General features: G+C 46.5%; 1 protein-coding gene and 1 pseudogene across 4 annotated transcripts in view; both read left to right on the top strand.

The window, feature by feature from the left end:
* The window catches only part of BFSP2 (beaded filament structural protein 2), a 78,246-nt gene that overhangs the window by 23,908 nt on the left and 30,301 nt on the right, over window positions 1-24,037 (top strand). The window lies entirely within an intron of this gene.
* On the top strand, window positions 4,303-4,676 carry LOC133254812 (transmembrane protein 254-like; annotated as a pseudogene).

Here is a 24,037-nt window from a genome sequence, read left to right as displayed (position 1 = left end):
TCAGATATGCAGATGACACCACCCTATAGCAGAAAGGGAAGAGGAACTGAAGAGCCTCTTGAAGAAAGTGAAAGAGGAGAGTGAAAAAGTTGGCTTAAAACTCAACATTCAGAAAACTAAGATCATGGCATCCGGACCCATCACTCCATGGCAAACAGATGGGGAAACAATGGAAACAGTTACAGACTTTATTTTTCTGGCTCCAAAATCAGTGAAGATGGTGACTGCAGCCATGACATTAAAAGATGCTTGCTTCTTGGAAGAAAAGCTATGACCAACCTAGACAGTACATTAAAAAACAGTGACACTACTTTGCTGACAAAGGTCAGTCTAGTCAAAGCTATGGTTTTTCCAGTGGTCATGTATGGATGTGAGAGTTGGACTATAAAGAAAGCTGAGCACCAAAAAATTGATGCTTTTGAACCATGGTGTTGGAGAAGACTCTTGAGAGTCCCTTAGACTGCAAGGAAATCCAATCAGTCCATCCTAAAGGAAATCAGTCCTGAATATTCATTGGAAGGACTAATGCTGAAGCTGAAACTGCAATCCTTTGGCAATACTGGGAAAGATTGAAGGCAAAAGGAGAAGGGGGCGACAGAGGATGAGATGGTTGATGGCATCACCGACTGGATGGATATGAGTTTGAGCGAGCTCTGGGAGTTGGTGATGGACAGGGAAGCCTGGCGTGCTGCAGTTCATGGGGTCGCAAAGAGTTGGACACAACTGAGCGACTGAACTGAATTGAATCAGAGATGTACCCTTGGTGTCTGAAAAGCATCTCACTCTGTGATAGAAATCCAACAGTAGACTCTAGGCCAAATTAGAGCGGCTAGGGACTCCCTTGTAGGCGGGGCTGGGGGCGGAGGGCGGGCGGGGTCTCAGGCTGCTGTCTTTGACCAGATTATCTTGGCAAGTGGCGCCACCTTCTGGACCGTCTAGGAACTGGCTGGAACTCCTAGTCACCCAGCTGCAAAATCTGATTTGTGCCAAGTTCTGGATGCCTATAATCATCCCTTCATTGCTAGAGCCACCCTGATCCAGAGAGGCCAGCCACACACTTCATACCGCCCCTCAGTCAGTCCGTTCATGTCAGGATTTTCATGACAGCTCCCAATTTCCTGAGGATTATAAATCAACCATAAAATTGCACTTTGCCCCAAGACTTTGCATATTATTATCTAGCAAGTCTGTTCTTATTCTCTCCTGCTTCCATTTGTGGTGGGAGAAACCACCTCCTCCTTTTCTCTTTCAGTTGCATTTTCTGTGGCTTTGGGTTTTAGATGAGAGCTTGAGTTTGCAGTAGGTGTCCTGAGTCCCATCTGCTCTCAGCTCACCAAAGACTTTGCCTGGGTCCCCAGTCTCTCCACCTTCATCTTCTCATCTACAAAAGGACAGACAGAATTACACCTGCCATCATGGCCCCAACTCTTTTGAAACTGAAGGAGAATAATATGAGTGGGGAAAACGCCCTGTCAGTGTCAGAGATTAGGCTGCAGCTCCTCAGCCTGCGGGTATAATTAGTGTCACATGTAAGTACAGAATCTTAGCAATAACGGCGTGTGCTGGCCCCACCCCCTTCCTCAGCAGCAGGCTCCACAGTGTAACCTTTGTCATGGTGGCTGCTGTGGAGCTGGCACAGAACTCACTTTTATTCTGTTCATTCATCAGGCATTGATGGGTCTACTCTGCACCAGGCACTATGGAGTTCGGATATTAAAGGGTCAAAATTCTTGGCCTCTAGGACCTGGAGAGCCAAGAGGGATGAGGAGGGAATAAATGAATCCACACATTGTTGAGAGCCTGCCGTGTGCCGAAGCATAGTGCAGGGTGTGTGATGGGTGTCAACTGTGTGTTAAACAGGAGGGCCTCTTGAGGTCCGCTTACAAAAGCAGCTTTGGTTTGAAAGGGACCTCTTCCAAGGTCCCTTTCAATGTATTCAGTGGGAGGTACATGCTGTCTCCTGCCCCTTGTTGAAAACATGAATGGTCTCAGGATTTTTCTGATCACTTATAGGTAATTAAAAATTCCATGCTTATTTTAAGTCCCAAAACACTGTCTCAATCCAGTAAACAACATGACTGGTCAATATATTATTCAACCCATGGACCCACGTTTTCCCTCCTCCCAGGTAGGCAACCCCCGGCCCCGCCCTGCCCTCCCCGCTGCTGTTTCTAATGCAGTCAGTGTGTAAGCAGGAAGGAAGGAGAGGAAAGGAAGGCAGAAAGGTTCTTCCTTGAGAGACACTGTTATAAGGTGGCTTCACAATGTCTGGGTGTGGCTGGAGTTTAAACCAGGTTTCTTCTCCTGAGGACGTTTCTCTTAGCTCTTCTGAGACGCCCCTCCCCCTCTGCAGGACTAGCTGCAGGGAGAGGCCTCTCCTCTGCTGGTGCCCCCACGGCAACCCCACCCCCAAAGGTGCCCTCTGGTAAACCCCTCTCAGTGGAGCCCAGGCTGTCACACCTGTCACAGGGTCTTGCCTTTGCTGCGGGGGCAGGTGAACCTCCGGGCACTGAAAGAGGAGTGAGCAGCTTCCCATCTGGGCTCAGACAATTTAACATTCTGTTACACATGCACGTGGTTTAGTCCTCTTGGTACTCTGGGGAGAAAGTTGCCTTATTCCCATTCTACAAACAGGGGCCTTTAGAACATGGCACATCCACAGGTGACAAAGCCAGGGTTTGAAGTCCTGTCTCTCTGATCAAGGCCATGTTTCTCCCATGAGTCCTTGCTGTGGTCACTAAAGAGCAGAGGGACCAGCCATCACACCTCTCTGTGCCTTGGTTCTTCATCTTGCGTGATCTCCAAGAGCCCTTTGCATTCTAAAACTGCAACATGAAATGTCTGAGTTGAGGTTTCCTGCAAGCCATAGGCAAAGCAATCTGCAGGGCCTCGGCCTCCAGTGTGAGAGGCAGCAGAGCTCAGCGCTCCACTTCCTGCCCTAAGGCCCCACGTGTCCTGCACCTTAATCAGTGCAGGGAGAGACAAACCCCTTTTAACTGGTGCTGGCCTTCTTCTCCCTCCATGAGGATGTGCCCTGTACTGAGCAGGAGACGAATTTGCTTCCTCTTCCGCAGGCTTAGTTCCCACCACAGCTCCTGCTGAGAGGGTTCTACCTTGCTGAGCAGGATGCGGTATTTCAAGAGAGGAACTTTCCAGATAGCATAGCTCTTCTTCTAAATCAGCTATCTCATCTGGAGAAAAACCCTGGCTGTCCTGGATGTGTTGGTTGTCAGTTGCCCCAAATAGAGCCCTCCTAAGGGATTTCCAAAGATAATCTGGGCTGTGCAATGGCCCTGCTCTCCTAACACTTGCTTTGGCGCCATCTGTAGGAATCAGTGCACAGCAGTTCTCTGCTGTCTCCATAGATCCTCACAGCCTCTCTGTGGAGTCAGATCCAGCGTAATTACCTCCTGTTACTGATGGGGAAACTGAGACTTCGAGGTGAGAAATACGTGCCTGGTAAAGGCCAGAGCCAGGACTGGAACCTTGATTTCCTATTTCAAATGTAATACTTTGAGTTCTGTCCTCTCTTTTTTGCTGGTGCCCTTCTCTAATTGTCTCCCTATCAAATCCCATTCCTGGACATGGAATCCAAACCCACCTTCCTGCTCCTCAACCAGCCCCGGGGTTAGAAGGTAAGGTGGGATCTCAGGCAAAGGAAGGGTGAGGATTCTTCTATAGTTCTTTCAATAGACTATTAGCCACATCCACCCTGCCAATCTACTGACCTGCCCATCCTACACCATCGTAATAAATTGAGATTTTATGTCCATATAACAGAGAAGGGTTTATCTCCTTCATTAAATTAGCCTGGGTGTTCAGACCCAGGTTCAGGGGCAAAGCATATTAATTCCTGATTGCCCTTAAGTTCTAGTGGAGGGTAACAAAGCTAATGTTTATTGAGCATTTACCATATGGCTTCCCTTGTGGCTCAGATGGTAAAGCGTCTGCCTACAATGTGGGAGACCTGGGTTTGATCCCTGGGTCAGGAAGTTCCCCTGGAGAAGGAAATGGCAACCCACTCCAGTATTCTTGCCTGGAAAATCCCATGGACGGAGGAGCCCGGTAGGCTACAGTCCATGGGGTCGCAAAGAGTAGGACAGACTCAGTGACTTCACTTCACTTACCATATGCCAGAATTTGTTCTGAGGTTCTTGCATCTCTCAAGCCATTTGACCTGACAACAACTCTATGTGGCCCACACTTTTATAATCCCCCTTTTAAAGATAAGGCAACTCACAGCTTTATCTCCCCGCACACTGCCAGTGGCCTGCCAGGCATCCCATGATGTGCGCTGCAGCAATGGGGAAGTCGAGAGGAGATGAGGCCTACTTCCAGAGGAGCCGTCTGTTCTGGGTTACTGTCATCATCCTTTCTTTTGGCTATTACACGTGGATGGTCTTCTGGCCTGAGAGTACTCCTTATCAGAGCCTGGGACCCCTGGGCCCTTCACTCAGTACTCGCTGAAGCATCATCACACCCTCGTGCATGGTTGGTGTTGGCTTGCCTGGATGATTCTCATGGGAATGTCCTTGTATGCCATTGTATTGCGCAAGTCTAAAGGCATCACGAATACGTGGACCCAACTGCTCTGGTTCCTACAGACGTTCCTTTTCGGGATGGCATCTCTCTATTACTTGATTACTTTTAGACCAAAATGCCAAAAACAAACTTAAGATACCCAAAAAAAACTGAATCACTTTATTGTACACTTGAAACTAATATAATGTTTTTAACCAACTATACTTCAGTTTTAAAAAAAATTAAAAATAAATTAATTAATTAAAAAGAGAGAGAAAATATAGCATATAAAGTTCCTAGGGGGAGAAAAGAAGATATTCAAAAGCTTTCTCTATACTTTGATATTCAGCCTCATCTTTTTTGAGGGGTGCTGTGTTTACTTGATGTTCCTAGTTTCTAGAAAGTTAAGGCCCTCTAGTTATTCATGATTCCCTCGTCAGCTCTAGTTAAAGTTAAGTAGATAGTAGAAAAAGATTTTAGCTTTCTAATTATGCAGACTAACGTATTTGGCAAAGCGCTCCCAGCTACCTTCCTGTGGTCCTTGGCTGCACTGACATTCTCCCTGTCACCTGCTTTAAGCCACATACTAAGTTTGAGATACCCTTGAGATACCTTCTGATTAAAACACCTTACCCTTAACCAGCACCATCTTATCAGCTCGCCTTTCCTCCAATTTTTTTCTACCCACTTGATCCAAAATAGAGTGAGGCCTCCACAGCACACAATTCCACCCAGTTATTGGACACCTGTGAGGCAGGATCTTCTCTCAGGCTTCCATTTCACATTACAGAGAAAGATAAGGAAGACAAACAAGTGCCTGGAATGGGGTGGGCTGAGCAGTGACACAGAGGACATGTTAGGAATCCAGAAGAAAGGATTGGAGAATGCCCTTTCTGCCCTCCCAGCCGGAAGTGGTGTCTCCTTTCACTCGGGCCTCCAACACAGTGCTCTGTGGTGTGCAGGTCTGACGGCCACTTTCAGGTCAGGACGGCAACTTAGACAGCTTCGTTTTCAACCCTAACACCTGTCCCATCGCCTCACACAGTGTTTACTCTGACTTCACTTTGCACTAGTTCAGCAGCATTCCAGTTTTTATTTGAAAACTGCAGGACTGGTACAGTGTACACCTGTCTCAGAGAAAAGCACAGGACTGCCCTTGGCTCCCATCTTTCTGTGGGTCTCCTACAGGGTGGGAAACCTGTGTCTTTCCACCCTTTCCTATTCTTAATTACTTTTCTCCAGCCTCTGTAGATGTGTCCCTCCCGTTCTGACTCACTCAGCCATTCCTGTTCTAGAGAGTCTAGCTCATGGTCCTCCAGCTAATGACTACCTCTCTCATTCACCTGGCTTACCTTACCTCTCTTACGATTACTAACTGGCTGGGGCAGAAGGGTTATTGACTGTCACCTCTAGGAGACTGCAGGGATCCTTTCCTGAAGGCCGCCCTGGTTGCAGTTTCACCAGGAACTAGGCCTTGTTGTTTTTTTCCCATGATACAGTACGTCATGTTATTTGTTTTAAACTAATATTTGTGAGAAACAGATCCCTCTCCCCGCTCCCCTCAGAAAAGAAGCTCCAGGGAAAACCACAGCCATGAAACATGGTAGACTATGAATTGCTTTTGGTGGAGAGTGACTTCTGCACAAAAATCCGCATCTTTCCCCCTGCTTCTTTTGTGATTGAGGGGTTATTAATGGTTTCAAGGATAATATGGCAGATAACTGAATAAAATGTGAACTGTATCTCCAATTTAAAAAATAATAATAATAAAGATAAGGCAACTCACAGACTTAGAAAACAAATTTATGGTTACCAAAGGGGATAGGGAGGGGAGGGATAAATTAGTAATTTGTGATTAACATATACATACTATTATATATAAAATAGATAACAAAGTAGAACTATGATATAGCACAAGGAATTCTACTCAGTATTTTGTAATAACCTATAAGGGAAAAGAATCTGAAAGATAATATGTATGTAAGAGAATATATATAAAAAAGACTATATGTAAAAGAATATAAACATATATACAACTGAAATACTGTGCTGTCCAGCTGAAACAACACTTCATAAATCAGCTATACTTCAATGAAAAAATAAAACTTAAAAAATAAAATAAAGATGAGTAAACTGAAGCACAGAACAGTTAAGTAACTTTTGCAAGGTCACACAGCTAATAGGTGATAGAGACAAGTCTTTCAACTTGGGTAGTTTGATTCTACGGCCTATGTGCCCAACAGCCCACGAGACAGCTTGAGGTATCCTGACCCCAGAGAGTTTCTGGGATGAGAAGAACGCTTGTCTTAGATGGATGCCCTAGAGGCAGAGCCCAAGTCTAGGACTCCTTAGCAGGTGGCATATTATAGAGGTGTTCCTGGAAAACCTGTGAGGGAGAAACAAGCAAGCAAATCATCTCAGCTTCAGGGGAACTCAGGAGGGGAATTTCCACTCAAAGTTGTCCTAATCCCAAGTGAGGGAGCTGGGCTTCCGCACCCCATGCTTGTCAGTCATTCCCAAAGGACTAGCCCAGGGAACTGAACAGTGGGCTCTGCTGGCCTGAGGGCCCTGCTCCAAAAAGAGTCCCAAGTGCAGACTATGGGAAGCGAAAGCACAGGAAACCCACAGGCACAGAAAATGGTGGAAAAAACAATCCAAGAGGATGTGGTCGAGCGCCGACAATATCTGCTCCAGCAGCCACACTGAAATAGGGAAGAACTTGCAATTCAGTTTAAGCCTCAACAAGTCCCCAGTGTATTTCAGAGCAGCACAAATTCCTCTGATGTTGGCAAGCTCTCAGGAACAACTCTTGTCAAAGGGAAGTAGAGGATAACTATTAATATTTCTGCAAAGCCTCCTCCAGGTGAGCACAAAGTGCCCCTCGGAGAGCCCATGCACCTGTGACCATACCCAAGTGGCCGACCCAAGCCTCTGCAGCCACCTACGGCAACCTCGCCCGCACAGACCGCACTGCTCTGCCCCACTCTCCCAAGCCAAGTCTGCCTTATCTTCATCCTTGCTGCCCAGAGGCCTCTTCTGGAGCTCTAGAGGTCCCCACTGCCCTCTACCTGGTCATCTCCCACCACCCCTGATCTGCTTCCTCTGCCCAGTTGTCCCAGCCACTCTTGCTCTACACTTCAGGAGCATGGGCATGCCAGCCACTGCACTGACTTTCTTTCCCTTGTTGTTGAGTGGTGTTGTCTCATTCTTCTTAATTTATAAAATATGTCAAATATATAAAATGGATACCCAGCATCTGAAATTGTCCGCCTTAATGTTATTTGTTACAGACTTTTTTTTAAAAACGCACAAAGATTTCAGATACAGCTGAAACCCCTTTGTGCTTTGTCCTGATTCCATTCTCCTCTCCAGAGGCTACCACTCCTCTACATTTGGCATTTATCATTCCCACCATGCTTTTATCAGTTTTACTATGTGTGTATATATATATATCATTTGTAGGATTATCTGCATGATTTTAGACTTTATATTCAATTGTATTACATTGTGCATTAGGGTTCTCCAGAGAAACAGAATCAACAGGATGTTTCAGGGAAACATTTTAAGGAATTGGCTCACACTATAATGAAGCTAGAAGTCCAAAATCAAGATGTCAACAGGTTAGACACCTGCTGCTGCTGCTGCTGCTGCTGCTGCTAAGTCGCTTCAGTCGTGTCCGACCTCTAACGACCCCATGGACTGCAGCCCACCAGGTTCCTCTGTCCATGGGATTTTCCAGGCAAGAGTACTGAAGTGGGTTGCCATTGCCTTCTCCAGGTTAGACACCTAGGAAAGAGCTTTTGTTCCAGTTCAAGTCCAGAGGCCATCTGCTGGTAGAATCCTTTCTTCCTCTCGGGACCTCAGTCTTTGTTCTATTCAGGTCTTCAACTAATTGAATGAGGTCCTCTCACTTTACTCAAAGTCACCAATTAAAATGTTAATCTCATCTAGAGTAATGTTGGACCAAATATCTGGGCACCATATTAGTCGCTCAGTCATGTCCAACTTTTTGTGACCCCATGGACTGGAGCCTGCCAGGCTTCTCTATCCATGGAATTTTCCAGACAAAAGAATACTGGGGTGAGAAGCCATTCCCATCTTCAGGGGATCTTCCCAACCCAGAGATTGAACCTGGGTCTCCTGCATTGCAAGCATATTCTTTACCATCTGTGCATCTTGGCACCATTTGTTGCTGTTGTTAGGTTGCTATGTCCAACTCTTTGTGACCCCACGGACTGCAGCACACCAGGCTTCCCTGTCTTCCACTATCTCCCAGAGTTTACAAAACTCATGTCTATTGATTCAGTGATGCCATTCAACCATCTCATTCTCTGTCGCTCCCTTCTCCTCCTGCCCTCCGTCTTTCCTACCATCAGGGTCTTTTCCAATGAGTCCCATCAGGTGGCCAAAGTATTGGAGCTTCAACTTCCGCATCAGTCCTTTCAAAGAGTATTCAGGGTTGATTTCCTTTAAGACTGACTGGTTTGATCTCCTCACTATCCAAGGGACTCTCTCAAGAGTCTTCTCCAGCACCACGGTATCAATTCTTTAGTGCTCAGCCTTTTTTATGGTCCAAATTTTACAACCATACATGACTAATGGAAAAACCACAGCTTTGACTATATACTCCTTTATCAGCAAAGCAATATCTCTGTTTTTTAATACGCAGTCTAGGTTTTTCATAGCTTTTCTTCCAAAGAGCAAGCATTTAAAAAAAATTAACTTATTTATTTTAATTGGAGGCTAATTACTTTACAATATTATAGTGGTTTTTGCCATACATTGACATGAATCAGCCATTTCGTGGCTGCAGTCACCATCCACAGTGATTTTCGAGCCTAAGAAAATAAAATCTGCCACTGTTTCCATTTTTCCCCCATCTATTTGCCATGAATTGATGAACCTGGATGCCAAGATCTTAGTTTTTTGAAGGTTGAGTTTTAAGCCAGCTTTTCCACTCTCCTCTTTCACCATTATCAAGAGGTTCTTTAGTTCCTCTTAGCTTTCTGCCATTAGGATGGTATCATCTGCATATGTGAGGTTGTTGATATTTCTCCCATCAATCTTGATTCCAGCTTGTGCTTCATCCAGCCCAGCATTTCACAGCTCAACTTTGCATACAAATTAAATAAGCAAGGTGATAATATACAGCCTTCATGTACTCCTTTCCCAAATTTGAACCAGTCCATTTTTCCATGTCCACTTAGAACTGTTGCTTCTTGACCTGCATACAGGTTTATCAGGAAGCAGGTAAGGTGGTCTGATATTCCCATCTCTTTATGAATTTTCCACAGTTTGTTGTGATCCACAAAATCAAAGGCTTTAGTATAGTCAATGAAGCAGAAGTAGATGTTTTTCTGGAATTCCCTTGCTTTTTCTATGATCCAATGCATGTTGGCAATTTGTTCTCTTTTCTAAACCCAGCTTGTACATTTGAAATTTCTCAGTTCCCATACTACTGAAGCCTAGCTTGAAGGATTTTGAGCATTACCTTGATAGCATGTGAAATGAACGCAATTGTACAGTAGTTTGAACATTCTTTGCCATTGCCCTTCTTTGGAATTGGAATGAAAACTGACATTTTCTAGTCCTGTGACCACTGCTGAGTTTTCCAAATTTTCTGACATATTGAGTGCAGCATTTTAACAACATCTTTTAGGATTTGAAATAGCTCAGCTGGAATTCCATCACTTCCACTAGCTTTGTTCATAGTAAAGCTTCCTAAGGCCCACTTAACTTCACACTCCAGGATGTCTAGTTCTAGGTAAGTGACTGCTGCTGCTGCTGCCGCCTGCTGCTGCTGCTGCAGCTAAGTCACTTCAGTCGTGTCCGACTCTGTGCGACCCCAGAGACGGCAGCCCACCAGGCTCCCCCGTCCCTGGGATTCTCCAGGCACAAACACTGGAGTGGGTTGCCATTTCCTTCTCCAATGCATGAAAGTGAAAAGTGAAAGTGAAGTCACTCAGTCGTGCCCGACTCTTAGCGACCCCATGGACTGCAGCCCTCCTGGCTCCTCCATCCATGGGATTTTCCAGGCAAGAGTACTGGAGTGGGGTGCCATTGCCTTCTCCATGGTTATCCAGGTCATTAAGACCTTTGAACAATTCTTCTGTGTATTCTTGCCACCGCTTCTTAATCTCTTCTGCTTCTCTTAGGTCCTTGCTGTTTCTGTCCTTTATTGTGCCCATCTTTGCATGAAATGGCCTAGTCCAATTGACACAAGAAATTAACTGTTATATACTGTTTCCTTAAGCAACTTGCTTTCTTAACTCTCCATTTTGATTTTGAGATTTGTCCTTGTTGATGCATGTTGCATTTCATTGTATTTACATCATAGGTTATGAATTTTTCTGTCGATGGACAGAGGTTGCTTCACTGTCAAACCAAAGAGGTTGCTTCGGTTGACTGTCACAAACAAGAGGGGCACAAACTTCATGTACACGGGAGAGATTCTTTCTAGGTCTGAGTTGGGCAAACTACAGGCAGGCCAAGTCCAGCCAAGCATCTATTCTGTAAATAAAGTCTTACTGGAGCACAGTCACACCTGTTCATGTGCTAATTGTATACTAATTGGCTGCTTTCACACTCCCAGGCAGAGTTGTGGATTTGCAACAAAGACCACAAAGCCTAAAGTATTTCCTCCCTGTCCCACTAGAGAAAAGGTCTCTGGGAATTCCCTGGTTGCCCAGTGGTTATGATTCTTCCCTGTCCCCGCTGAGAGCCCCGGTTCAATCCCTGGTCAGGAAACTAGGATCCCACAAGCAGCCACAGAACACCCCCCAAAAAAGAAAGGGTTTCCTACTGGGCTCCAGGCTGGTACCTAGAAACAGCATGGGCTCTGCCTATCATCAGCTTTTAGCCAACATTGCCAAATGCCTCCCCAGAGTGGCCACACAAACTTACCCTCCCAGAAACAGAATATGAGGCCCCCCTCCTTCATATCCTCTACTTCCAAAGGTCTGCCAGTCTGATGCTTGTGAACTGGTTTCTCATTGCTTTTTCATGTTTGGCTCTTTAAACATGTATCACTTATTCATTCAACAAACATCTATTAAGGGATTATTGTGTGCCTGGTACTATCTAGATAAAGCTGCTCCCTTTGACAAGAGAAAAAACTAAGCTACTCAGTGTTAGAATCACAATTCAAACATGGTGGGTGGTGAGGCAAGATGGTTGCGTGTGGGTGGTGCAGGCATACCCTGGAGAGGTTAGCACCATGAAAAATGATCAAACAGCTGACTATTCTGGAGGCCTGAGGATGCTCGGTTGAGAAATAAAGCAACAATTTGGCTCTCTGCCCACAGCTTCTCACAATCAGGGGCACTTCCATCGTAATTCTTAGCAAAAAGGATCTGTATTTCACACAGGCATCATTAGAGTCGTTGAGTAATTAAACTGGTTTCCTATCTTCTCTTTTGACCTTAGAATATAAAACATCTGCAATTATAAGAGAAAAAGTGAATGTGAGAAAGAAACTGTCCATAAATGATACAGCAAGACATACAGCTTTATTATTTAAAGTTATCAAGAGAGCCAATAAATAAAGGGAAAGGGAGGTGGAGTGTCAGAGCAGTAAATCTTCATATGTCCACCAGGAAGTCAATAAATAATGCCTATGGCTGTAGGCAATCAAAAAATCTGTAGAAAGATGGGGCAAGCTCTGAACAGACAAACAGCTGGGGACTAGGACATGAGGTTACAAAAATGTGGGCCTGGGAGTGCTTTTTCTTTACAAACCTTTATAAGCATTTCTTTTTAGTACTGTCTAATTTTTAAACTAGACATGTATGCATGGCTTTATTAATTTTTAAGTTGAAGTACAAGAAGTACAAAAGAGAGTTTCTGAAATAATTACAGATGAAGTGACATGTGTATAACAATCTGAGATAAGGAGTAGAGGTCAGTGGAAATGGAGGTTTTTTTCATTAGCCATGAGATTTTAATTGTTGAAGTGAGGAGATATGTCTCTTTCTACCTTTATATGTAATTTTATGTAGTTGAAATTTTCCATAATAAAAAATTTTTTAAAAAGAAAAACGGGCAACGAGCTATGAGTCAGACATATGAGGATTAAATTCAGCTTGGATGCCTAGTCCTGTAGGCAAGTTCCTGTACTCTCTGGGCCTCAGTTTCCCCACTGGGAGGCTGGGTGGCCGGGTTTGGTCATGGCATGCAGAGGTAGCAATCTGAGTCAAGGGCTGGAACCTGGAAAGGCCCTCATCTGTTCAGGAAAATAGTTCAGCCCACAGCGGGGGAGAGGAGAAAGAAAGCCAGAGTGAAGAGCAGGGTCAAGTTGTCAGGGTTTAAATAAGAGCACACCCCTGAATAAATTCAAATTTGCTCTTAGTAAGTTCATGCCAGCAGAAAGGGAAATGGGAAGTTGGAAAGCATTTGTTTCAAATGTAGAAAGTGGAGAGACGCAGAGAGAAGTCCCAGAGGGAGACCAGCTGGCTGCCCAAACAGAGCCTCCCAGAGTCACCATATCTTGAAATGCTTGCGCTCAAAACTCTGATTTTATTAGGGCATCTGTAGAAATTAGGGCCAGCTCATGACAAAGAAACCCTTCTGACATGTATAGCCAGGATTACATCTGCCATACTGTGGCGGTTAAACTCTTTGTTCAAAGCAAGTCCAAGGTAACTGAGGCAGGATGCTGGGGGCTGTGGAATGAAGGAGGCCTCCAGGGAGGGTGAAGACACGGGAATTCTGTCCTCCCATGACAGAGGGCAGCCTCTAGGGACTAGGACCTCCTGATTGCCCAGCACTGTGAACACCAGCACCCACACCAGCCTCTTGCTCCACACTCCTCCGACCTCTCCTACTAAGACTTCTTCTCTCAGATGGACTGCAGTGTAATGATGAGGTCAAAACTCATATGCAGTACGGACTCAGGAGGGTTTCCCCAACCTCAACTTCCCCAGAAAGACCGAAATTAGCCTTCAGTGTCCCTGATTCTCCCTGGATGCCCAGTGGCTGTGACTATGCTTGAGATGAGCTGTCCGGGAGGTGACACCTTCTTCACTACCTGATGACATGTCCCCTGACTCCACCTGCGGGTGCTACCTTAACTCATTCCATGGGCTTCATATTTTCCATCTACAGGTAACAACTAGCAGGTTGAACTAGAAAAGAGATGATTAGGACTCAAACCAAGCTGGATAAGGGATGGGAATGGAGTGAAGCATGTCAATGTAGGGAACTGTTATGTTTGATTTGGGAGTGAGGGGAAGGGCCAAAGGTGATTCTCAGGTTGGAAGTAGGTACAACACTGGCTGTGCCTTTAGGGGCTCCCCTGTCTGGTTGTCCCTGAAGAAGCAGCACCATTTCTGGGCCCATGTATCCATCTCATCCTGTACCACACACTGTGCTGGGGATGGGACAACAGCAGAACAGAAAAGCAGAAAAGCCTGACCTCAATGAGTATATATTCTGGCAGCAAGTAAATCAAGAAACAAAAATTGGTAATAATTATAAGCTGTGATGGGCTCCTCTGGTAGCTCAGGTGGTACAGAATTCACTGCAATGCAGGAGACCCCAGTTCAATTCCGAGGTTGGGAAGATCTCCTGGAGAAGGGATAGGCTACCCACTCCAGCATTCATGGGCCTCCCTGGTGGCTCAGACAGTAAAGCATCTGTCTGCAGTGCAGGAGACTTGGGTTCAATCCCTGTGTTGGGAAGATCCCCTGGAGGAGGGCATGGCAACCCACTCCAGTATTCTCCTGGAGAATTCCCATGGACAGAGGAGCCTAGTGGGTTGTGGTTAATGGGGTCACAAGGAGCCGGACATGACTGAGGAACTAAGCACATATAGCTGGGATAAGTGTTTCAAAGAAAGGGAACAAGGCAGAGAGAGGAAGAGTGGAAGAAGATCCTGCCTTAGGAGAGGAGATCACGAGAATGGAGCCACCCACACAAAGAGGAGAGAGCAGTCCAAGCTGAGGAGTCACTGCCCACCAAGGCCTCAAGGCAGGAGGGAGGCCCGCATGGCCCACAGGCTTTAACCTGTGAGCAGTGGGAAGACCATCACACCTGCAGGGCCTTGAGGGCTGCTGTCAGGAGTTTGGGTTTTATTCTAACCAAAAGAAACACTGCAGAAGAGTTTTTATTTAATCACAGCAACATGATCTGATGTGAAGGGTTGAAGAAAATCTCCCTGGAAGCAGGATGCAGCACGGACTCAAGGAGAGGAGGACACATGGATTAGGAGGATGGTGTCTTGGGGTCAGACAGCATGACGGGATGTACACCAGGGTGCGGGTGGAAATGTGAGATACAGATGGATTTGAGGTACACTGGGGCAGGAGTGGGCGTAAAGCTGACTAACCTTGGTGTTGGATTAGATGTGGCAGATGAGAGAAAATGTGATGTCAAGACTCTGGTCTTTGGGTAGGTGTTGGTACTGTTTACTGGCATGGAGAAGTGGGGGGGCGGTATTTGAGGGAAAAGAAATTCCGTTTTAGTCAAGTTAAGTTTGTTAAGTAGAGAAGATGTCAAGGGGAGAATGGTACACAAGCCTGGAATAGAAAGGAACGTTCTGGGCTAGAGACAAAAATACAGAAGTCGTCGCATATACATTTCAATCCATGCAAATGAATCAGATCACTTATGACTATAAAGAACAAACCCAAAGACCCAATCCTGAGAAACTCTAGCATTTAGAGGTCAGAGAAGAGAGAAAGATTTCACAAAGGAAAAAGTCAAAAGCTGGCCAAAAAGTAGAAGGAAGAGTGGGGGAGAGTGGCTCATGGGAGCCAAGAGAGGAAAGCATGTCTTGTGACAAACGCAATAGGCAGGTCAGGATGAGCACAGAGATGCATCTGTTTGGCTTGGAGATATGGTGGCCTTCGCCATCTTGATGAAATTGCAGTAAGAGTCGGGTAGGGACAGATGATGATTTCTTGTTCATTTATTGCTGAAAACAAGTCATTGTTGCTGTTGTTCAGTCACTAGGTCTTGTCTGACTCATGATCCCATGGACTGGAGCACAACAGGCTCCTCTGTCCCCCATTATCTCACAGAATTTGTTCAAATTCATGTCCACTGAGTCAGTAATGCCATCTAACCATCTCATCCTCTGTCGTCCCCTTCTCCTTTTGTCTTCAGTCTTTCCTGGAATCAGGTTCTTTTCCAGCGAGTCAGCTCTTCACAGCAGGTGGCCAAAATATTGGAGTTTCAGCTTCAGCATCACTCCTTCCAATGAATATTCAGGGTTGGTTTCCTTTAGTGTCAACTGGTTTGATCTCCTTGCTGTCTAAGGGACTCTCAAGAGTCTTCTCCAGCACCACAATTTGAAAGCATCAATTCTTAGGCTCTCAGCCAACTCACATCCATACATGACTACTACAAAAACCATAGCTCTGACTCTGTAGACCTTTGTCAGCAAAGTGATGTCTCTGCTTTTTAATAATGCTGTCTAGGTTTGTCATAGCTTTCCTTCCAAGGAGCAAGGTCTTTTAATTTTATGGCTGCAGTCACTATACACAGTGATTTTGGAGCCCAAGAAAATAAAATATGTAACTGCTTCCACTTTTACCCCAGCTATTTGCCATGAAGTGGTGGGACTGGATGCCATGATCTGAGTTTTTTAATGTTGACTTACAAGTCAGCTTTTTCACTCTCCTCTTTCACCCTCATCAAGGGGCTCTTTAGTTCCTCTTCACTTTCTGCCTTTAGAGTGGTATTATCTGCATATCCGAGGTTGTTGATATTTCTCCCAGCAATCTTGATTCCAGCTTGTGACCAACCCTGACATTTCACATGATCTACTCTGCATAGAAGTTAAATAAGCAGAGTGACAATATACAGCCTCGTCATACTCCTTTCCCAATTTTGAACTAGTCAGTTGTTCCATGTCCGGTTCTAACTGTTGCTTCTTGACCCACATACAGGTTTCTCAGGAGACAGGTGAGCATTTATTCTAAACTTGAAAGTCAAACAAATGTGAGAAGTGTTTCCAGGGTTCTTACATCTGCCAGTGTACCAGCTGAGTCTCATTTCCCAAAGCCCAGTCTTACCCACTTCCTCCCCTTCTGCAGCTCTGTCTGCTGGGATGTCAATATCATTAACTCCGAATAAAGCATTCATTATACCCTTGAGCCAAAACAATAAACCCTTTTGAAAATGCTGCTCATCCTTGCCCTTTTTGAAACACAGTGATAGTCAAATCCCTCACCTGCCCTGCTTCACATGCATCAGCTCACGTGATTCTCACAACTACCCCAGGAGGCAGAGCATGGCATTATCCACATTTAATGGATGAGGAAACTGAATCTTAGATAACTTATCCCAGCAACTGGCCCAAACTGGTGAGGGAGGGGCTGGGGTCAAGAAAAGGCCAACATGTTCATTGCCTACACACCATTTACACTGTGTGGAGAGTTGCAGACGTGGTCACCAGAGAGGAGGGGAAGGGGATTGACTTAGATGTAGGATAACCCAAGGAGGAAGGAAGGGAGGCATCAAGGGCCAGTTTGTTTTTTTGTTTGTTTGTTTTTTGTTAGTCGCTCAGTCGTGTCCAACTCTTTATGATCCCATGGACTGTAGCCTGCCAGGCTCCTCTGTCCATGGAATTCTCCAGGCAAGAATACTGGAGTGGGTAGCCATTCCCTTCCCCAGGGGGATCTTCCTGACACAGGAATTGAGCCTGGGTCTCCTACATTGCAGGCAGATTCTTTACTGTCTGAGCCACCAGGGAAGCCCCCAGTAGCTCCACCTGAAAGCCTAGGGTTCGTCCTTAATTCCTCTCTCTCATGTCCCCTGAAACTGCTCCATCCCCACCTCCTCCCTAGTCAAAGCGCCATCACCTCTCCTGGGTGAATGCAGAAGCCCTTCAGCTGGGCCCTCAGCATGGCCCCCAGTGTCCTACAGCTTCCTTCCTGCAGGAGTCAGAGGGGTCCACTTACCATGGGGGTCACCCCTGTGCCTGTTCACAAGCTTCCAGTGACTTCCCAGCAGAGGCCATCTCCTTTCCACTCTTCCCAAGACCTTGACCCTGAGGTCTGTCCTCTGCCTGCCTTTCTAACCATGTCTCCTACCATACCTGCTAATTCCCCAAAACCAGCTCATAGCCAGCACAGAGGAAATCATCATCACCTGCTGGAGACATGGAGGCAGGAATGAGTGAGTGAATAAAGCAGCTTCATAGACAAAGCCATGTTCAAGATGAGCGCTAAAGTGGGGAAGAATTTCTCAGGTGGCCAGGTTCGGGGTAGAAGACCAAGTGTTCTGGGTAGAGACCACAGTGTGGGCCAGGACAGCAAGGAGGGCCAGGAGCAGCTTGGGGGCAGCCTGAGAAGGACTGGAGGCAGGTCTGTGCAAAGCAGAGGCTCTTAAAGTCCAACGTGCATTGTAATCCCCTGGAAAGCTGGTTAAAACAGAGATCATTAGGACCCACTCCAGAGATTCTGACTCAGACATGGGAGGTAGGGTCTGAGAATTTGCATTCTCTCAAGTTTCAGGTGATGCTGATCCTGCTGGTCCAGAGGGACCAACCACACTTTGAGAACCACTGGGGAAAAGTCCGCTAAGGAAGCCTCCACGTGGAGGCACAGATGAAGATAGGTCCAGGGATGTCAGATGAGACAACTGCAGGCCACCCCCGGAGCAGCTTGAACTCACACAGCCAGTGGGCAGCCCCTCCCACCAGTACCACCCCCCACAGAACACACCCCTGCCCACCTGGACCTCTGACTGCCATTTCCCTGCTAGTCAACCCCAGCTACTCTCATCCACAGCATTTTAGGCTTTGCAGGTGACTTTTGTTTTTGCTTCTAGCAAAACCAATGGGTCCTAATCCCTCAAAACCAGCGAATCTCACATAGCAATTTGTCCTATTGCTGCTATGACGGTGTTTCTTTTTAACAGAAGTCGTATTAAGTTACATGGCCTTGATGGTAGGGGCAGCTCTGGGCAGCTTTGGCCAGTGGGACAGAGAGAAAGAAAGGATGTCACCTGCTGGTGTCTCCAGCATACCTGGGGACAAGCTGCCAGCCTGCCCTCCCTTAAGTCTGTCCTTGAGAGCAACTGTTACATCAGTTTATGTTATACTTTTCTCCTACTAGAAAAGTGCACGGGTGTGGCCCCAGGGTCATGAATAAGCATGTTTGCATTCCCAGCATCAGTCAGGGACTGCACATCTTAGTGTGTGGTATTTTTATTGCCTTCTCCCCAGAAAGAAAAGGTGATTGGCGAAGTGAGGTCAATTTGCATCCACTCTAGCCATAAATCCAGATAGCTAACACATGCCTCTTGCAGTCTTAAATACAAATGACCTCTGCTGTCTAGGGCCTGACAGCAAAGCATGCAGCCGCACGAGCCCTCTGATCCTTCAGAGTCGGACCACAGATCTGCCTCAGCTCTTCCCAGCTTACAGAGCTCAGAAATGAAAGCTCGGGGACTTAAAGTGGGAGATGGCTTGGGCTGATGGTTAGCATTCTCACACACAGTAGGAAAGATGTCTCTTTGTCTTCATGATGGAGTCCAAATAGGAACCGGGAATCCTGACTCTTCTGTGTTACAGCAAAGACAGAAAACAGTCCTCCACAACACAGTCTCTCTTGATTCTGATGTGTCTTTTGGTTTCCAAAACTGATGACAAAGATTTGCACACTTTCAAGTCACATTAACCTGGCTTAGCCTTCTGGCTCTGCCACATTCCAGCTGTGGCATTGCTAAGGTTAATTGCTAAGGCAATTAACATATGCCTTAGCATCCTCATCCGTAAAATGGGTGTGTTGATATCAGTATAGGGGGGATTGGAGGAGGGCATGAGCATTTAGTGAAGTTGTGGATGTAAGTACTGAGTGGGAGGTGGGGTACTGTTGGTAAGCTGAGATCTGTTTAACAGCTGGCTCTCCATGAATAAAAGGTTCTGTGGTACAATATTTGCCAGTCTCCCTAGTGGAGCTACTCTCACCCAATGACATCAAGCTACCCACACAGATGCAGAGCTGGGAAGAGATGCATGCAGGACAGTGGTACACAGTTTCACCTGTCTATTAAAGAAAAATGCACAACCTAAGGGTTGAGAATTAAGTTTTATTTGGGGTCCTACTGAGGACTATAGCCCAGAAGACTGCCTCTCGGATAGCTCTGAGGAACTGCTTGGAAGAGGTAAGGTAAGCTGCAGGATATAGGAGCTTTATGCTAGAAAACAAACATCAAAAGATTACTGCTAATCATAAGAAACTGACATCTCAAGCTGATGATTTCAGTGCTTTTATATATAAAGGGAGATGAAGAGTCTGAGCTCATTGAAATTATTCCTTCAATATGCATCTTAACTATCTAAGGCCAGTATCCAAAGCACAGAATGCTTCCTATTTTCCTCCATCCTAGGTTCTTAGGGTGCACCATGGGGGTAGGGGGCAGCTGCAGTGGCTAATGGCTTGGTCCTTGTAGAACTATTAATAGAATGGCAGGCAACATTCTTTGTTTACTGGAATGGCAAGCAATGTTCCCTGTCCACACATCACTATAGATATAATAGAAACAAATAACCTCAAAAGCAGAGATGACAGTCAAACATAGTAAAACAATTTGGAACTGATGAGTATTCATTACTTTTTTATTCTGAGTATTTATTACTTTTGCTTTTAATATAATTTATGTAATTGCAGGGCTTCCCTGGTGGCCTAGATGGTAAAGAATCTGCCTGCAATGCAGGAGACCTGGATTCAACCCCTGGGTGGGGAAGATCCCCTAGAGGAGGGCATGGCAATCCACTCCAGTATTCTTGCCTGGAGAATCCCCATGGCAGAGAAGCTGGGGGGCTACAGTCCATGGGGTTTCAAAGAGTTGGACATGACTGAGTGACTAAGCACAACACAGCACATGTAATTGTAAGTTCACATAATTAAAATTTTCGTGATGGCTATGTTTAACAACCAGCTCACAAAACTCCTGAAATAGTTAACAGTCTGCCCTGGCAAGCCAGTACAAGCCAGTCCAAGCCAGCGCCAGCACAGGGGGCGGGCAGCACACGTGTGGATGGGCAGTAAGTCCGACTTCCCTTCCTCTTCCTTTTCTGTCCTCAGCCCCAGAGAAGATGGTTTTCCCAGATATAGAGACAAAGATGGTCCCTGTTCCACTGCAGGCTCTGTGCTTACTTTTGGCCTCGGCCACAATCCCAGTCCTCAGCCTGTGCTAAACCTCATTTGAGTCCCAGCCCTGGACCGGCCTCCCGGCCCTTTCCTGGCTGCGGGCGCTGAGCCACCACTGACATCCAGAGGCCGTGGCCTCTGCGGGGCTGAGGGACCACAGGAGGACAGAGGAAGGCTTTCCATGGCTCAGCCCTGGCTGGAGGTCTATTTTAGGATCCCATCTGTGGACATGGGGTAGTACCGCCAGCCAATTGTGCTTTGGCAAGTTGGGACCTATAATTAGCCTCTGCCTGAGGCTCGAATAAACCCCTTGTTGTTACTAAACAACAGTGAAAGCAGGAAGGTCCCCAGCTTCCCGGAGCCCAGCGCTGCCCAGCCTCCTCGGACAGAACCACTTCATCTGCTGGGCAGCGTCCAAACGGTCCCAGGCCGCCTCCAGTCCTCATCCGGGGTGAGGAGGAGAAGCAAGGGCAGGGTCCCAGCCTTGCCTCCCATCAGCCGGCACCTTCTACCGACTCCTGCGCCGGGGCTCCTGGCAGCGTCCTACTTAGAGTCTGCGGTCCACCAGGTAGATGTCACTGATTCCCACAAGCCACGCCCCAGCCGTAACGCAGCACATGTAAGCACTAGTGTGTTTATTCTGGACAACCAGACATAGGTGACTGCATCCCCAAGCATCTTTCTGCTTTTCCAGATTTGTGTGCCTCTGAACATGGTACACACATACCGCCACTCATGCCCCAGGGCTGGGTTTTGTTTTTAACTTTTTCTGTCCAACCCCTCGGTCCCCAGTTTTAAAAGCAGACACAAAATGGAGCTGTACCCAAGAGAATAGTTTAAACCTGGAGCTCCCTCACTGGCTCACCCCACCTTAGTCTTTATATATATATATACTTATTTATTTATGGCTGCACTGGGTCTCCCTTGCTGCCCAAGGGCTTCAGTAGTTGCACATCCGCCCTAGAGCATGTGGGCTTCAGTAGTTGTGGTGCACAGGCCCAGTTTCCCTACAGCATGTAGGATTTTCCCAGACCAGGGATCGAACCAGTGTCCCTTGCATTGGCAGGTGGATGCTTAACCACTGGACCACCAGGGAAGTCCTGCAGTAGTCATTGTTTTATTCCTTGTCTTAAAGGTGGTCTTCCAGATGGTACAAGCTACAGCCTGTTCTGCCCACATCGGCCCCACATGGCCATATAGTTTAGAGCACTTCTGAAGCCATCTTCTCTGTATCAGGGCTTCTGAGCCCACAATCTGGACACCTTCTATGCCTCGAGGTCCCATACCAGGGTGTAATATTTGCCAGGGGTACAATTGTGAGAAAATGAGCAGAGTGAGTGCCCTGAGCTTCAAATTCATCATCTGCAAGGTGGCATCACTGAGCACCCAGAGACAAGGAAAGGGGCTCCTGATGTGGGAGTGGCAGTGTGTGAAGAGGACGAAGAGAGGGCTGGGTCAGAGCTGCCAGAGATAGTGCTCAGAGGCCTCACTTAGCCAGAGCCCTTGAATGAACTATATTCAACAACATAATTATGTCTTCTTATTGTCTGTATTCTTGATGCTCTGACATCTGGGGCCTCATTAACAGGCACAGACTGCGCTTTCACGGGGCTAGCAAATCCTAGAGATAGTAACCACTTACCTGGGACAATGCCTTTGAGATGCAAATCAGCCCTTTCTGAGTCGGTACCCCAACCTGATTCCCATTGCTGGCTCGCACCTTCCAGGAGGCAATATTCCTCTGCTCCGACCACCCAGGGCTAGGTACCAGAAAACTGGGGACCACCACTATAGCATAGAGACCACTGAAATTATTTAAACCAGCCAGTCCCAGCTGCTTACCTTGCCATGCCCATTTCTTCCCATGAAAACCACAATAAAACCTTTACCCATGCTTTCCCCTCACCCCTTCCTGACCAACCCTGGTGCTTCTCCAGATGTTGATGGAATGGCCACCACAAGCCAGAGCTTAGGGACACAGCAGTGAACAAGGGGCTGACCTGGAGAGGGCCACTTCAGCACGATGAGATGAGACTTTGCTGGGGAAACAGGAAACACAGTGTGGACCAAGTCCCAGCTCCAGGTGGAAAGAATGGTGCTCTTCTGATCCAGTAGGGCCGTCCTGTGTGGTTTGTCCACTCCATTGATTTTCCCAACAGCAACCTCATCTTCTCGCTGCTCCAGCCCCACCCTGACACACCCAGGGGAGAAGGAACCTGGGGTCTCCTTCTCCCCATTCTTTCTCATCTCACTCTAGTCTCTGACCTCTGGTGCTGGAAGTCCTCCACCAAGTCAGCAAAGAACTCATTAATTGCAACTCATTAATTTTTAAGAGCAAAGGACTGATAAGAGCTTAAAACAGTCGTTTGCATCATTTTATTTTTTCAATTTTACATATTTTTATTAAAGATAACTTGTGCTGTGCTTAGTCGCTCAGCCATGTCCAACTCTTTGTGACCCCATGGACTGTATCCCTCCAGGCTCCTCTGTCCGTGGGATTCTCCAGGCAAGAATACTGGAATGGGTTGTCATGCCCTCCTCCAGGGGATCTTCCCAACCCAGGGATTGAACCCATGTCTCCTGCATTGCAGGCAGATTCTTTACTATCTAAGCCACCAGGGAAGCCAAAAACATAACTTACATATAATAAAATACACAAATCTGTTAGGTACAACTTAACAAATCTTTACCTATTATGTGTGTTAATCACTCAGTTGTGTTCAGACACAACTCTTCATGACTCCATGAAGTCAAGAACACTAGTATTCTAGTTAAGAATACTGGAGTGGGTAGCCATTCCCTTCTCCAGGGTATCTTCCCAACCCTCGGATCAAACTCAGGTCTCCTGCATTGCAGGCAGGTTCTTTACCATCTGAGCCACCAGGGAAGTCCCTTTACTTACTATATATCTGTGTAATCATCAGATCCAGATATGGGACTTCTGGTTTCTTTACATTTTACTTACTTATTTTTGGCTACGCTGGGTCTTTGATGCTTTGCGCAGGCTTTCTCTAGGTGTGGCGAGTGGGGGCTACTGCTCACTGCAGTGCAAGGGCTTCTCGCTGTAGTGGCTCCTCTTGTTGTGGAGCACAGGCTCTAGGCACCCTGGCTTTGGTATTTGCAGCACACGGGCTCAGTAGTTGTGACATGTGGGCTCTGCAAAGTGCAGGCTCAGTAGTCGTGGTGCACGGGCTTAGTTGTTCCGTAACGTGCGGAGTCTTCCCGGATCAGGGATCAAACTCACGTCCCCTGCATTGGCAGGTGGGTTCTTTACCGCTGGGCCATCAGAGAAGTCCCTGGAACATCTTCATCACTCCAGAAAGTTTTCTCAGGTTTGCTTCCATTTTTAAAAAATTGTATTATTTATTTTTATTTTTGGCTGTGCTGGGTCTTCATTGCTGTGTGAGCTTTTCTCT

The sequence above is a fragment of the Bos javanicus genome, chromosome 1 (genome assembly GCF_032452875.1).
Source record: "Bos javanicus breed banteng chromosome 1, ARS-OSU_banteng_1.0, whole genome shotgun sequence".
NCBI classification, from domain to species: Eukaryota; Metazoa; Chordata; class Mammalia; order Artiodactyla; family Bovidae; genus Bos; species Bos javanicus.
This window is presented reverse-complemented; position numbering and strand designations above follow the sequence as displayed.